The following is a 15,920-nucleotide window of genomic DNA, read 5'->3' as shown; positions in this document are numbered from 1 at the left end:
GGAACATTCTGGGATGAAGAATTCGGTGTGTGGAAAGAGCCGGAGCCGATGATCAACACACAGCATCGCCGTCACATGGAAGAGATCCGGCCTGCAAAGTGGTGGGCTGTGCAGCTGACGGCGCACTGCAGCCCAGCCTTCCGACGCTCTTTTCAATGTTGCGTCACCTTGGCAGAACGTGCCCCAGGCAACACTAGAAGACGGAAAGGGGGAGGGGCTAAAGGGAACACCCTTTATGCAAAAGCACCTGAACAGCACCTGAACAGCGGTAAGCCCAGGGACGGGTTTTTACCTCGCCTGTCCTTCCCTCTACTACACAGCACACTAGTCTACTCATAACGACTCTCAACTTTCTGGGTTGTTAAAAAGAAGCTTATAAGAGCAATTGAAAGTAATACGGGCATTTTAATATTGTGACACTTAATGCTACACAAAACCTTTGTTTCCTACAGGTTTATTGAGCTGGTGTATTAGATTTCCTGCTGTATGGCCAGGAAGATTATGGTGGCTTAGGTCTTAAGTATACTTTGGGGAAGCATTTTGTATTTTCGCTATAAATAGTCTTTCTAAAACAACACGATTGTGTAACTATTAATGTTTATATTGCATTATACATCTTCCAAAGTTTACTACGCATAGTGAAGAGCATGGTAACCAAAGAAAGCGCTTTTGTCTGTGAAATTATTCAAGTGAATCCATCTTGCCAATTATTTCATCAGTAGGATACCCATGCTCTGTTATTATATTGTGGCATTACACTACTAAGCATGTAAGCTTCTAGAAGCTAAGCGATTACAATACATATATGCCTTATTTTAAAATAAAAGTTGTAACAGAAGTGAGAGACTAACTTTTAAATAGAAGTAATGACACAATGCTACAAGTGTAGCAGTTTTCAAATGTATAGTTTCACAAATGCACCATTGGATTGAGAGAACCAGTGTTCAGAATTAGAGCAAAGCCAATGTTTCATATTAAGTCATTTCTCTGACTTGGTGAAAGTAACCAAATTGTCAATTCTACTATAGAATGCTCATTTTTTAGTAGCTGTTCAATTATTCTCACAAGCACACAGCACTATGGAACCCTGATAAAGGACAGCACTGAGTTCTGCTTGGGCTGCAATCCTCTTCTGATTCCTGGGGAAACATAACACATGGCGAAAACACATTTCTTTAGGTAGATGATTTAATGGGCAACCCCTTCAGAATATATAAGTGAAGAAAAGCCCCAGACCTAACACTGCAGACCCCTCTAGAAGCACTTTTCCTTCCATATGTGAATAACCAGTCTCACTGTGTTCAAAACCATAGCCTGGACAAAGCAAAAGGTGAGGTCTGTCTGTCCCACCCAAGGAAATGAAAGATTATCTTCCTCAAGCAACAGAAACGAGACGGATTGGACCCACCTTTGAATCACTCCCCGCTTCGTTCAGATAGAACATGACACCTGGGTAATCTGCAATTTGCTAGGGGCCGTTGTTAGCATGCTTTCCCTCCAGGGTAGGATTTTAACCAGGCCGCCAGCAGCTGTGGATTTGGCTACTTGGCCACATTAGGCCCACAGAACCCCTGCTATTACCCTGGTGAAACCTGTGCCAGGGCCCCTGGTGACTCGGTGAAGGTATTAGGTCAGATGAGTTACATTAAGTGGCAAGTGATAAATTCAAGATGACAATTTGAAACAGCAGTGTTTCTTCTAGGTAATTAATTCCAGTGGTGCCTGGGGCGGTGTGTGGTTGCCGCCACTGGTGTGGCGGAGCTGCGGAGCTAATGAGAAAACATCACAGTGAGGCTTAGGGGCCTGTGCGTTCTGGCAGGCTGAGGTCACTACGATTAGGAAATATTAATGCGGAGTGACTGTGATCGACCATATACACCCAGGAAACTTCATTTTTAGTTTATTAATGCAGAAACTGTTGACCGCTTTACAATGCGGTTGCTCACTAAGTGGGTTAGGGAGAGAACCGGCACATTCCTCTCTGGGTCTGTGGCAGTCCCTAAAGCCTGCTGGCGATGGTGACACAATGGCTTGCCACAGCCAAGGTCCTGCTCACCTCATCTGTGGACACAGTGTCCTCCGCACACACAGAAGGCAGAGAATGATGGGCCTAACTTACTTTCCTAACCCTGACTTCACCAAGACCTTTTGTAGACGGCTCATCTTCTCCGCTTAAGCACTAACTGTGAAATATGTGGAGAGTGATATTGTCAAGCCAGGGGCAAAGAGCTTCTCTTGTTACATCTGTCCTTTGGAGAGGGAGTGGTCAGGTCACCTTTGACCCCCCAGTGCCATCAAGGCGTTAGAAGACGTGCTCGCCTTCATTCCCATGGCCAAACACTCCCGTTCAGCTTGAAGCAGAAGGAACCTGAGGGCCAGATGGGTGGGGTCCCGGACAAATTCAGACCGTCTGGAGGAGTGTGTGTGAGCCTGGAACTCAGCGCCCAGCCCACTTCATCTGGTGCTCACCTGGATGTCTCACTGGGAAGGGAGCAGAGCCAATCGGCCAAACTGTTTCCCTATAAAACAATCAAAGAAAGCTGTTCAGAGACTCTAGTGCACACCGCCATGCACATGCACACATATATACACACACTCGCAGAACTCGGGGTGTTGGCTCATCTCAAGTAGAGGACTTTTAGTTTGAGCAACTACAGATGTCTTGTGGTGTATAAGATGTATAGCCTATAAAATACCTACTAAACACTTTCCCCTTGGCACTGAAAAACAAACTGCTTCTAGCTGTAAGACCATGCCCTTATCACTTGCTATAAATTGGCTGTGGTGTTGGGTACTCAGCTTCAATATGTGCTCTATCCACAGGTATGCATGTGAGTGAAGGCAGATGAGTAGAAAAGCCATTAGCAACACGTGTTCTTTGAAATCTTGAAGGGCTACCAACTACATCCTTGTACTTCCAGCTTCCTATGTTATTAAGAAGCCAAGTGCATTGCAGAAAAAATAAGAGAAACCTTAACTTAAGCCTGGTCTTCTTCTTCTTCTTCTCCTCCTCCTCCTCCTCCTCCTCCTCCTTCTTCTTCTTCTTCTTCTTCTTTTTTTCCATGTAGAATACACTAGCTTGATTTTTGCATTAGTATACTCAGCTCCAGTTTCTAGAATAGGAGAAACAATTAATAGAACTTCTGGGAGGTTTAATCTCCACCGAGTAAAAATTAAAAAATCACGTACAATCTTATATTTACAAATAAATAAATGAAATTCTTGGCATCATTGCATATGGGAAAAAAAACTTAGAAAAAAGTCAGTAAACAAACCCATATTTTTCTTATATATTTTGAGGTGATGGTTCATAAAAAACACCAAGGAATTGCTACAAAACTCCTTTCCAATGTCATTAAGTAGGGAGGAGGCTTGGAAGTGAGAGGTGGCTGCATGAGCAAGGGAGAAGAATGCAGCATTCCAGTATGCCTATTTTACCATCACGGCAGTCAAAAGTAACTGGATCAAAATGATGAAAGGAAATGCATTTGAGTAGACACAAATGATTTGTGTCTTGATATACATAAATGTATATAGTGCAGGATATTTGATCACACTGTGAACCTCGAGTTTGTGTTAATTAAATAAAACCTTAGGTCAGGAGGCAGAGCCACACACATTCAAACACAGCACATCAGGAGGTCAAGTAGCTGTGTTTCATGAAGTGGGTGCCCAGGAAGCACTCATCTTGCTGCTACAATGTTCTCTAGATCAGGGTCATAAATTCTTTTTCTCTAAAAGTCCAGACAGACATATCTTAGGTCTTTATGAATCATATGATTTTTGTTTTAATTATTCAGCTCTACAGCTGGAACATAAAAGTAGCCATAAGCACTGCAAAAATGAGTGCATATTGCTATGTTTCCAGTAAAACTTTATTAACACTGGAGTTTGAAATACACATCATTTTCACGGGTCACAGAGTATTCTCTTTAGGTTTAAATATTTAAATATTTTAAAACTTAGCCCAATAGGCCATATGAAAATCAGGGGATGGGCTGAATTTGATCCATGGATCAAATTAGTGGATCCCTCATTGCAAAGGGTTGCTCTGATCTACAAGATCAAATCATTGCCATCTAACCCATCTCCTACCCAAGAAATGGAGAAAGGGAAAGAAAATGTCAATCACCTTAGAAAGACTCAATGTCACTCTACTCATGTTGTGCTGACTAGCACACAGTCACACTGCCATAGTTAGCAGCAAGTGACTATGAGGCACATGGTTCCTGGGTAGGCTTGTGTGTACTTAGCTAAATGTCAAGGGAATTCTACCCTTCAAGACCTGGTATGCCTACGGAGGAGCCAACTGTCTCTACTCCAGTACTATGGAACTGAATTGAAGCAATGATGAAGATTATCTCCCAGACTTGGAATCTTTTGAGATTTGTCTGTTACTATTACCCCCAAATGGGATTTATGTTACTCATTGATACTAACTGGAGACACACAGTGGCCACAGTACTGAGAGGGGAAAGGTTGCTAGCCACCCAACAAGCAACTTCTACTATTGTATAGTAGAATATAGAATAATATTGTCAAGGTACTCATGGAGAAATACCACAACACCAAAAGGGCATGCCAAAAGCAACTTGAGAAGCAAAGCTCCTTCTGTTGTTCTTTAACTTCTTATGATATCGTCTTTGCTTCTAAAATATTCTGAGCCAGGTATGTAGTACATATGATCAGCAGTTGAGACCAGCCTGGACTTGACAGTGAAACTTGGCTCCACCACCCCAAATTCCAGTATCTGCTAAACCTTACTCACTCACTCACCATTCCTCTTCTAGATCCTATGCCCTGCATCAGATTTTCAACTCATGCTTGAAGAACCAAAGGGAAAGGGCTGGAAGCATTAGAAAGTGATAGAGCCGGGCAATGGTGGCGCACGCCTTTAATCCCTGCACTCGGGAGGCAGAGGCAGGCAGATCTCTGTGAGTTTGAGGCCAGAGTGAGTTCCAGGAAAGGTGTAAAGCTACACAGAGAAACGCTGTCTCGAAAAATCACAAAAAAAAAGAAAGAGAGAGAGAAAGGAAGGGAGGAGAGGAGGAGGGAGGGAGGGAGGGAGGGAGGGAGGGAGGGAGGAAGGAAGGAAGGAAGGAAGGAAGGAAGGAAGGAAGGAAGGAAGGAAGGAAGGAAGGAAGGAAAAGAAAGTCATGATAACTGGAGCTTTCCAGGTAGCTACCTCTCAAGATGCCCAAAGGAAGAAGCCAATCTTCAGACAGGCATGTGGCCGTAGCCAGAAATGTGAAGTCCTGTAGTTCCAGGGAATTATCACTTGGGTTCTAGATGGACAAGAATATATTTATCATGTCTAGTTCAGTGATTGAGTATAAAATGGGTCCATTTTATTTTGTTTGAGACAGTCTAGGCTCACAGGCTCATTATGTGGAGCATACTGGCCTGAAACTCCTGTGTCGGCCTCTCTAGTGCTGGGATTACAAGTATATGCCACCACACCTGGCTCAAAACAGACTTCATGGATACCTATCTGCTCTGCACAGGGTGCTGCAGTGAACCCTGGGAAGTGAAAGGAAGGTGGAAGGGAACAATAGGAATCATTTTTTCTTGAGGAGTTTGAGTTCTACAATGACAGAGATTTACCATATACATAACTACCAGGAGCATGATGCTAGAAGTATGTATGAAAAAGTTCACAGCAGGAAATGAACGGCTCTGTGTTGGGGTTGGTGAGAAAATAGGCCAGAGAAGTGCCAGTCCAAATTCTGGAAGAAAAATAGTCTCTTCTTTCTTCCCAAGAAAATCCGATTTTGAGTAGAGATGCATCCTGTCCTGTATTCATGAGATATAACTCTTACAGTGGTCATGCCAGACGTGTGTGTGTGTGTGTGTGTGTGTGTGTGTGTGTGTGTGTGTGTGCATTCATATATCAGGACTGGGGCACTGCTACACTATTTCCCCCAAGAATCTACATTTTACATCTGTGTTTTGTTTGGGTTTTTTTTGGGGGGGGTTGTTTGTTTTTGTTTTTGTTTTTGTTTTTGTTTTTTGAGACAGGGTTTCTCTGTGTACCTTTCCTGGAACTCACTTTGTAGCCAGCCTCTGTGTTTTGTATTTTGACTGTTTATATACCTTGACTCAAGCACTCTCAATCACAAGGACCATTTACAATTAGTTTTCAAAAAAATCACTTTGTACAGAAATACACTTGAAACACACACACACACACACACACACACACACCCTACTTCCATTATGGGGCTCATCTAACAAGCGGTCAAGTGAAAGATCAAATTGAAGTCCTCTTTTAATTTTACAAATTAAAATGGAAGCTATTGACATATGGTAATATTTAGTTTTTAATTTTCTCTGAATACTAGCTGCATTTGCATATTGGGTTTAGGCATCATAGATACCCCAAAAGCATTAAAAGTAAGAAACAGAAGGCTTAGAGAACACATAAACAAGGAGAGATGACAGGTATTTTTGTAGCAGTTGGAAGCTGGGGATAATTATACCATTGTCTCTCACTCTGTTCCCATGTGGACTTTCTTAAATGTCACTGGAAACAGTAACTTCTCACTCTTTCTTTCCTGGGAAACCTTATCCAACCTGTGCTCAGACATCATGATAGCGTGCTTTAGCCCAGAGTGCAGGCCCCTGGGGAATTCATATTCAGGCATCACGGGTCGTTGACCTGGCTATTGTTGTTTGTGATACTTACTGGTAAAGTTTCTCAATCAATACAACATCAGCCCACTGAGCTCCAGGGACCGGAGAGCCGCAGCAGCGTACTTAATCTTGGCGCCAGCCTGTGCTCTCTGCTCTGCTGCTAAACTGGGTAGTTGGCCTACTTGATGTGGCATTATTGCTGCTGGGGTCAGAAGTGAGCGGTTCGGCAAGCGCTGATGAATGGCTGTTGGTGGAGGAGCATCTCTCCCGCCCACCCGGAGACAGCCATGATAGACTACAACCGCGCTTGCGCAAAAATCCGTGTCTCTTGTTTGTGAGGCTTCTGGGCTGGAGATGTGGAGGGATTGACACTCTGGTGGGAGGAAGCTTTCAAAATGGTAGCGCCTTTACAATCAAGTTAACTTCTCTTTATCAGAGAAGGTGGCTCCCTACACCTGTTCCGTGACCTTACTGTGTGTCCATTTTCTTCCCATCCTTGAGCAAGACTTCCAGGCAGTAGGGAAAAGATAAATGGGAAATTATTTTAATTGTATTAAGATGGGCCATCAATGTCTTCATCATTGAAGGAGTAATTATTCAGAACGTTAGCCATGGACTTAGCAGGGTAACACCCCCTAATGTGGAGGAGAAATTAATATGTAAATAATTGTTGAACCTCATAATGGGATAGCTTCCACTATTGTTAACAATGTAACACCACAAAAGCCTGGATGATTCTTTTAAAAATAGATGTCTTGCAAGAAGCATCAGTGCATTATTTATCTAGCTATTTCCTGTTCAGTACAATTCTTTTTTTAGTAATCAGACAAAGAAAAATAAAAATGCTTGGCATGACCTAAATATTCTGCCTGTTATAAATGAAGGCAGGGCTCTCTGTACGTAAATAGACCACAGAGTGTTGTCAAGGAAGTGATCAAAGGTGTAAATGGTAGGTTCAGACAGATTCTACACACCATCAGGAGATTTCGCTAAATATTTAATCACATAAGAAATAACAAGGAGAGAGAGGGGTGAGTGGACTTCCAGGGGTGTGGTTAGCTATGTGGCACACAAAGGCTGTGGACGGCTGTCTTCTTCGAGCAGAACCACAGACCTTAACCTCTTGTCCCAGAGCCTATCATGAGGTTGGCAATGGTTAAGGACATATTTTCTGGAACTGGGACAATTGATACTCTGCAGAGCCAAATACTGCCCTGTCTTCCCAGGGCTAGCGATTAGGTTATACTAGTGATGTTAGACTATTACTGTCTAGACTGAATGCTACAAAAGAATGGTGTTTTTTCAAATATTTAAGTTAAAAATCAACCCATCGTGATGTGTGTGTGTGTCTGTGTGTGAATGGATGCACATATATATATTTAGAGGTACGTGTGTTTGTGTGGATAGATGTGCACATGTGTGTGCATATGTGGAGGCCAGAAGTCAACCTTAGGTTTAATTTCTCAGGAAATTACCTTGTTTCCTGAGACAGGTTCTTCCTCTCATTAGAAGCCGGATCTCTCAGATTAGACTAGCCAATGAGCCACAGGGACTTGCCTAGCTCTGTCTCTCCAGTGCTGAGATTACAAGTGCGCACAACTGTTTCCGGCTTTTAACAAGGGCACTAGGGACGGATCTCAGGTCTCCATGCTTGCAAGACACGTATTTCACCAGTTGAATTATCTCCTCAGCCCCTTTTAACCATACGTGTTTGCATGTCAACCAACCTTCACATACTTACAAGGAAAACAGTGTTTCCGTTTTCAACGGCCGAAGCAATCTCTATGCATTCCAACTCATTGTGTAGCCGGGGCAGGGTGGGAAGAGGGACAACTTATTCAGTCTACACTGTTACATCTAGTCTGAATAAATAATTTCCACAGATGATTTAGGTATGGCAGATTTTGATTTTCTACTCTTGTCCTGTGCCTCTGTGTGGGGTTATCCAGCCTTCTAACGGTAGGGATGAAGGGTTCCTGGGATGGATAGCAGATTCCTGTCATTGTCCTAGCCCCTAGTTCCTGAGAAATGGATAGCCTGTATTCTATAGTCTCCCGGTGTCTATGGCAGCAGGTACTGACTTTGGCTGCTGATCAATCTGTGGTCTGTTCTCTAGATTGTGTCTACGTCTGAACTGTCTCCACCCCTGGAGTCTGACTAGGATTCCTACATATTCCAGCCAAGGAACCTGCCATCTATTATTAGATTACATGTGCAGGGCTCCTCTGTTTCCCGTGTGGGGATCTTGTAGGTGGGATTAGTAAAAATGATTCAGGCCAACCTAGGCTGGTGGACTTTCCCACACTGCACCACACTGACTCGCCTGATTCCTTTACTTGACCTTGCAGCTGTTCTGAGGTGCTTGTAGAAGCATCCTATGAAGAGATCTCTTTCCAGGTCTCCACGAGAAGCTGACACACACCCTTCCCTACCCCTACTTAGCATGGCGCTTTCCTCCAGGGGTTCGGCATGATCAAGAGGACAGGAGGTATATTTCATACTCTTTTGCTTCTATACTCTCTTAAGGAGCCCCCAAGGCCTGAAAGAGGAGAGCTCTTTCCTGCCTTTTACGGACATGGCACTTCTCCTCTGTTAGAGTTTCTCCTCCTGTCTGTGGTATTATCTCTCTTCCCTTCTCTCTGCATCTATAGGAAGGAAGGCATTCACATATTTTTCACATGCTGAGAAAAAATATCTTAAGTGAAGAAGAACTACAGTTTTTAAAATATCATTCCTACTCTTTACCACAAATGCTCATTAACTTTGTTCCTGTTCCTTGGGGATGCCTAGCTAAATCAATGTTGGAACCTGAGCCTCGGGCTCCTTTGATAATTGGCATCATGGTCTGGTCACTTGACTGGTACCCCCTCCTGATACCAAAGGTAGGTACACATTCTAGAAACTGATTGTGACCTTACTTGGAAAGAGGATGGTGGTAGTTTATATAACAAATGTCCCTCATAGGCTTATGGAGCTGGTAGTAGTACTGTTGTGGGAACTTATGGAACCTTTATCAAGTAGAACCTTGCTGGAAAAGTGTCACTGGGGGTGGGCTTTGAGGGTTTGTCACCTTGCCACACTTCCTTGCACATACACACACACACACACACACACACACACACACACACACACACATACACACACACACACACACACACACACACACACACACACACACACACACACACACACACACACACACACACACACACACACACACACGTACCCTGTGTGGGAATAGAAATGTGACTAGTTGTGATTAGCAAGCTTCTGGCTCCTTCCACCTGCTGCCACACCATCCCTGCCATGATGGACTCTAGCTCTCTGGAACTGTAAGCCCAAAGAAATGCTTCCTTCAATAAGTTGCTTTCATTCATAGTGTTTACCATAACAATGGAGAAGTAACTACTACAAGGATCTTTGCTGTATGACCCAAGATGGGGTCATTGTGGTGGACCAAGAAAGAACTATATGAAGAAGATAAAGATCTCAGTAAGTGAACATCAGCCAAGAAATGACAACCGCCATCAGAAGCAGAACAGACAGAGAGAAGCTCTCCACACAGCTTCTAGAGAGAGTGCAGCACTGTGCAAGAATATACTTATTTTGGTACAAGCCACCCAGTTTTTGGTTGGTCATCTGGAACCAAGCCTAGGGAAATAACACATGAAGTGATGCTAAACTTGTTTTCCAAACCATAATTATTTGCTTATGAACTTTCTAAATCTCTTTCCTGACTGGTTTGTGTGTATTATTCTTCAATTAACTCCATGTGCTTCCTCAGAAAAGTCTCAGTTTTGCAAACATTTATTGGACACATACTAGGTGTACCAGGAGGCAAAGATAAATAAGGTACAATCCTTTCCCTTCAAGAGGTTATGCACCATGCCTGTTTGTGGAAGCAGATAGAAATGTGTTCTTGCTCTGAACTTCGGAGTCCAGAAAAGACTCTGATGATGCCTCTATTGCAATATAGAATGATTTCCATACAAATTTGAACTAAGATGTTCCAGTGGTTTTTATGTCAACCCCGTTTTCAATCTTTCTTGTCAGGATGGTCAAATTATTCCCTGTTTTCTGACACTGACTCCCCAGAATAACAATAATAAGGACAAATATCCCTGGATAATAAGACAACCTGGGAATTAAAGCTGGTGCCAGCAATCATTTTGCAGCGATTAGGCCACGTTGGCTGGCCGGGCTAGATAACAAATACTAGTGAATGAGCACAAGCACAGATTAAAGCGATGGCCTGACGTCCATAGGAGCATTCAGAGACTCTGACCTTTAACTTCAAACACAGCTCTGGCCCCTCAGCTACCTCTTTCATCTATGTGGGACATTGTATGGATGAACTGATGGTGAGCTACATCCTGTTGAATCTTTGGGATGCCTTTCGCATCATATGGGAGATTATGGGATGGGTGTTGGATACTCCACATTAACAAGAAGGAGAGAAGTTGACATTTAGAAAGGCACCCATGGTTCTGGATTTGCTTTTAAAACTGTCCAGAGCTGAACACCTGGAGCTTCAACTTTGAACCGAGGCTACCCACCCCAACTTCCAGAAAGAAAAGGCTACAATGATCTGGGGCTTCGAATGCAGCTGGTTGAACATCTGGGCTCTGAAACTGACCACTATATGACTAGGGGAGAGTGGCCTCTGTGCCTGTTTCCTCTCCTGAAGAATCGAGGCTCTTCAGACCCCGAAAGCTCATCAGCGAATTAAGTTGGCACTTATAACATGACTTGTAGAGTACCTGGTACCTAGCGGTCAGTGAAGGAATGGAAACAATGGTGGTCACTCCACTTCCTACTCCTGTCTCTGACCTGCAGCAACAGGGCATGAAGAACGTGAGCAGCTCTCTTTCACTAGGACGGAGAGAACAGTCCAGTGGAAGGCCAGACTCTGCGAAGAAATCAGGGAAGAAACCAGAGATGGGGTCAGAGAGGGCCATTACTCTTGGAAACTCGGAGTGCATAGACAGTGACCTGGAGGTCAGAATAACCAAGATCAATCCAGATGGGTGACCTGGAGAAAATAATGTATCCTCCCCAGGAAAATATCCTCCCCAGAAAAAAAAAAATATTAGATGTAATGTTATCTTACACCTTAGCCTAGCTCATTACCGAGTGTTTCTTGGCATACACTCAACTATGAAAATTAAGGACCCTGTAGATCATCCGTTACAGCACTAAGCACAATGGTTTGCAAGGGCTTCTTTAGAGTATGCCTGTCCTCCTCCCCATGCTGGGCAGTAGTTCCTCATCAGCAGGAGATGCGTTACAAGAACCTAAGTAAGTGTTGGAAACTACAAAGAATACCAAGCCTTCTATGTATTGTGTCTGCATCTACAATAAAGTTTAATTTACAAATTAAGCACAATAAGATAGTGATAATAAAATACAACATTTATAAACATGCACTGTAATAAACATCCTTGAAAACCTATGAATTATTTCTGAAATTGTCCACCTAATATTTCTAAGCTGGGCATAATTTAGTGTGACACAAATTTCTAAATGGTCTTATTAATAAAAAAAAAAAAACTCAGTGTTAGCTATTGGGGAAAATTCTGAAAGATCAGAGAAACAGAACAAGCCACAGCCAACCTCACCTTGCCAATTCCTCAGCTGATCTTGTTTCCTCAAACTGAAAGCCTCTGAGTCCTCACCCAAATGGATCTCAGCCGAACTGCTGCTCAAAAGCCTAAAAGCTTAAAAAGCTAAAGTTCCTGGTCCTCATGCCTTATATACCTTTCTGCTTCCTGACATCATTTCCTGGGATTAAAGGCATGTGTTTTTCCCAAGCAAGACATGAAATCTCAAGTGCTTGGATTAAAGGTGTGTGTCACCATGCCTGGCTGTTTCCAATGTGGCTTGAACTCACAGAGACCCAGATGGATCTCTGCCTCCAGAATGCTAGGATTAAAGGTATGTGTGCCACCAGTTTCTGGCCTCTATGTCTATCTAGTGGCTGTTCTGTTCTCTGACCCCAGAGAAGTTTATTAGAGTGCACAATATATTGGGGAATATAATATCACCACAATCTAGTGAAAATGAAATCCCAGAAAGAGAATCCATGGATGAAGGGGCATGCTCTGATGCCCTTTCTTGTAGGAAATAATGGTAACAGTGGGTCACAAGTGCATTAAGGCAAAATGCAAAATGTGGGCACTGAAGAGAATCTTCAAGGGCAACTTGTTTGTAACTTACTGAACCCTAAAATCCTCAGTCTTGATGGCCCCTGAGGTCGAGGCTCTCCAGTGCCTGTTGGAAAACCCTCTGGCCCTTTGGAGTATTATTAGCTACCTTATTAGCAATTCTATCCCTAATAATATTTGATCATAGATTATATGCTGAAATAAAAACTTGACCCAAGACAATGTATAGGAAGAGCTACCATACAGGAAAGGGGGTTCCAGGACTGGAGTGAGGTAGTATTGTGCCAGAAAAGGTGCACAGACCTTGGGAGGCAGAGAGAGGAGCCTTGGATCCAGAATCAAGACCTGCCTGTGGTGAGTGAACTACCGTATAGATAGGAACGGGGGCCAACTGAAACCATCTTGCTCAACGGTTTTCAATTCTGGAGATCAGTTTGGGGTTCAGTAAGGAAAAAGAAAACAGAAAGCAGAAGAATGGTGAGTGATCCTAAGGTGGCTCCTCTTTATGTTTTTGCCAAGATGCAATTGTCTACTAACCTGGCCACCAACGCGTCTGTGGGAAGGACAGTTTCCAAGGCGGGACCAGGGTCTGCCTGTGTCTACAGGTGAGTACCCAGAAAGCCTGGTTGAGATAAAAAGCAAACGAGTGGGGGTCGGGGGAGCCGCGTGCATATGCAGAAGTTGCTCCATCACTGCGTGGACAGGAGCTCAGGGACAAGGGGGCTTACTAAAAACATTCAGAGAGGTCTTTGCTATTCGCTGCTTTAAGCTAACACCCCCATTGGGGAGCACAGGCTTAGCAAATCTAGCTTTGTGTGTGTTAATTGCTGCGGTAGATGTAAGAAGCATGACAGGTATTCACTCAAGCAGAAAGAGCAGAATTTCCCAGCCATCTTCCACTCATTTTATTCAAAATTGAAAGGAGAGGCTGCTGTCAGCTGGGGCATTTTGCTCTGCATAGAAAACCCAAAGCCTTCATCACTCCCCCCCCCTCCCACCCATGGCTACAGGCAGCAAACCTCAGAAAGTGGGCACGGCATTGGCTTCCTTCACATGGTCCTTATAACCATCAGAAGCCCTAATGTTAAATTTTGCTTTGAAACCATAGCAGGAAAAAAAAAAAAATGCTGCATAGACTTGTTTGCTTAAGCAGTTTTTCAATAAAAACAAAAGCACCCAGAGGCCAGTAGAATAGTGTGAGACACTTTGGTGGGAAATAAAAGCTGTGAAATAATGACAATAACAACATGGTGGTCAAATTTACTCCGAGTTTATTATCTCAGACCACCGTAAGTAAATACTGTAAACTGGGCAGTCTAAATAACAGAAATGTCTTTCTCACAGTGCTGGAGGCTGAGAAATGTGTGATCAAAGGCTCTACTGATTTGATTTCTGGTGAGGAATTTTTTCTGGCTTATAGGAGTTAGCCTTCTCACTGTCTCCTCACATGCAACAGAGAAACAAAGAAGTGAAGAGAAAAGAAGAGAGGAAGAAAAGGAAAAGGAGTGAGGTAGTATTGTGTCAGAAAAGGTGCACAGACCTTGGGAGGCGGGGAGAGAAGGAGCCCTGTATCCAGAATCAAGACCTGCCTGTGGTGAGTGAACTACCATATAGATAGGAACGGGGGCCAACTGAAACCATCTTGCTCAAAGGGAGAGTAATCTTGATGGTGTGTGTGTGTGTGTGTGTGTGTGTGTGTGTGTGTGTGTGTGTGTGTGTGTGCATCTGTGTGCATCTGTGTGCATCTGTGTGCATCTGTGTGTGTGTATGTGTGCATCTGTGTGCATCTGTGTGCGTGTGCAAGCCCAAACATATTTGTGCAGGTGCAGATGTATGTGTGCCCAGGTGTTTGTGGAAGCTGGAAGGCAATTTCAGATACCCTTCTTCAGATGCCACCCACCTTGATTTATCTCCCTTCCTCCCCACCTCTCTCTGTGTAGCCCTGGATGTCCTGGATCTCGCTCTGTAGACCAGGCTGGCCTCAAACTCACAGAGATGCGCCTGCCTCTGCCTCCTGAGTGCTGGGATTAAAGGTATGTGCTGCCACTGCCTAACTTCACCTTGATTTTGGAGACAGGGCCTCTCCCTGATCTGGACATTCAGTAATCACACTCCTGGGATCATCCACCTGTCTGCCTCCCAAACACTATGATTACAAGCGTGTGCAGCCACACTCAACACTTTTGATGTGACTGCTGGGGACTGAACCTCAGGTTTACATGACAAGACGCTTTCACTGGTGTTTCTCTTTATAAGAGCACAAATCCAGTATGACCAGGGCCTCACCATCAGGACCAGACTTAACCTTACTTACTTTGTAATAGGCCTTATCTCCAACTTCAGTCAACACTGAGAACTAGGGCCTTGAAATTGTAGTGAGACACAATTAGGCCACAACACTTATAATATGCTTGCATTATAAAATGTTAATCATATATATAATACAAAATATATATAGTAGTTTTATCCTATCAATCCAATGAAAAAGGTACCCCAATTATTCCCATTTTATAGAAGAGGAAACTGAGGCTCAAAATATTAGCATCCTTCCCAAGGGTGCACAGCTGTGAGTAATGACTTTATTCATGTGCATGAAGAGTTTGCCATACTGAAAGTATTGCTGATACTTCCCTTGATCCTTGTAGAGCAAGACTTGGCTGTGTCAAGACCCTCAGGGACTCCAAACAACTAATGAGCCTTGACACCCATGATTAGGAGAGCTATATCGGAAATATTTGATGCTCACACTCTCTTCACAACTGAAAGTTCGATTCAAATGCACAGCTTCGTTTCTTCTTGATACTGTGTACCCAGTTTTGCTTCAACTATATATTAAAGCAATGTTTGGGGAGACTGTCCTTTTTATCAAGTATTCAGACAGTTTCTTGTTCCCAAAGTGTTGAGAGAGAGAGAGAGAGAGAGAGAGAGAGAGAGAGAGAGAGAGAGAGAATGTGAATCAAGTGTCTATAAATAATTACAATGCAAAGTAATATATGCAAATAATCAAATGCAAAGTAATATATGCTATGGCTATTTGGGAGCTCGGATGGTAACAAGAGGGTCTGGTCTGCAGGTCACACAGACCATCAGAGAAGATGTTGCACCCAGCATGACTCTTGAGCA

The 15,920-nt window shown here is 43.4% G+C and overlaps 1 long non-coding RNA gene across 1 annotated transcript; it reads left to right on the top strand.

Annotated features, from left to right (window-relative positions):
- Positions 1-217: 217 nt before the first annotated feature.
- On the top strand, positions 218-15,598 carry LOC119087764. Its single transcript, XR_005091242.1, has 4 exons — positions 218-268; positions 13,317-13,402; positions 14,142-14,391; positions 15,443-15,598. It is a non-coding gene; the product is annotated as an uncharacterized LOC119087764 (long non-coding RNA).
- The last annotated feature ends 322 nt before the right edge of the window (positions 15,599-15,920 follow it).

Source organism: Peromyscus leucopus, chromosome 4, assembly GCF_004664715.2.
Source record: "Peromyscus leucopus breed LL Stock chromosome 4, UCI_PerLeu_2.1, whole genome shotgun sequence".
Classification (NCBI taxonomy): Eukaryota; Metazoa; Chordata; class Mammalia; order Rodentia; family Cricetidae; genus Peromyscus; species Peromyscus leucopus.
This window is presented reverse-complemented; position numbering and strand designations above follow the sequence as displayed.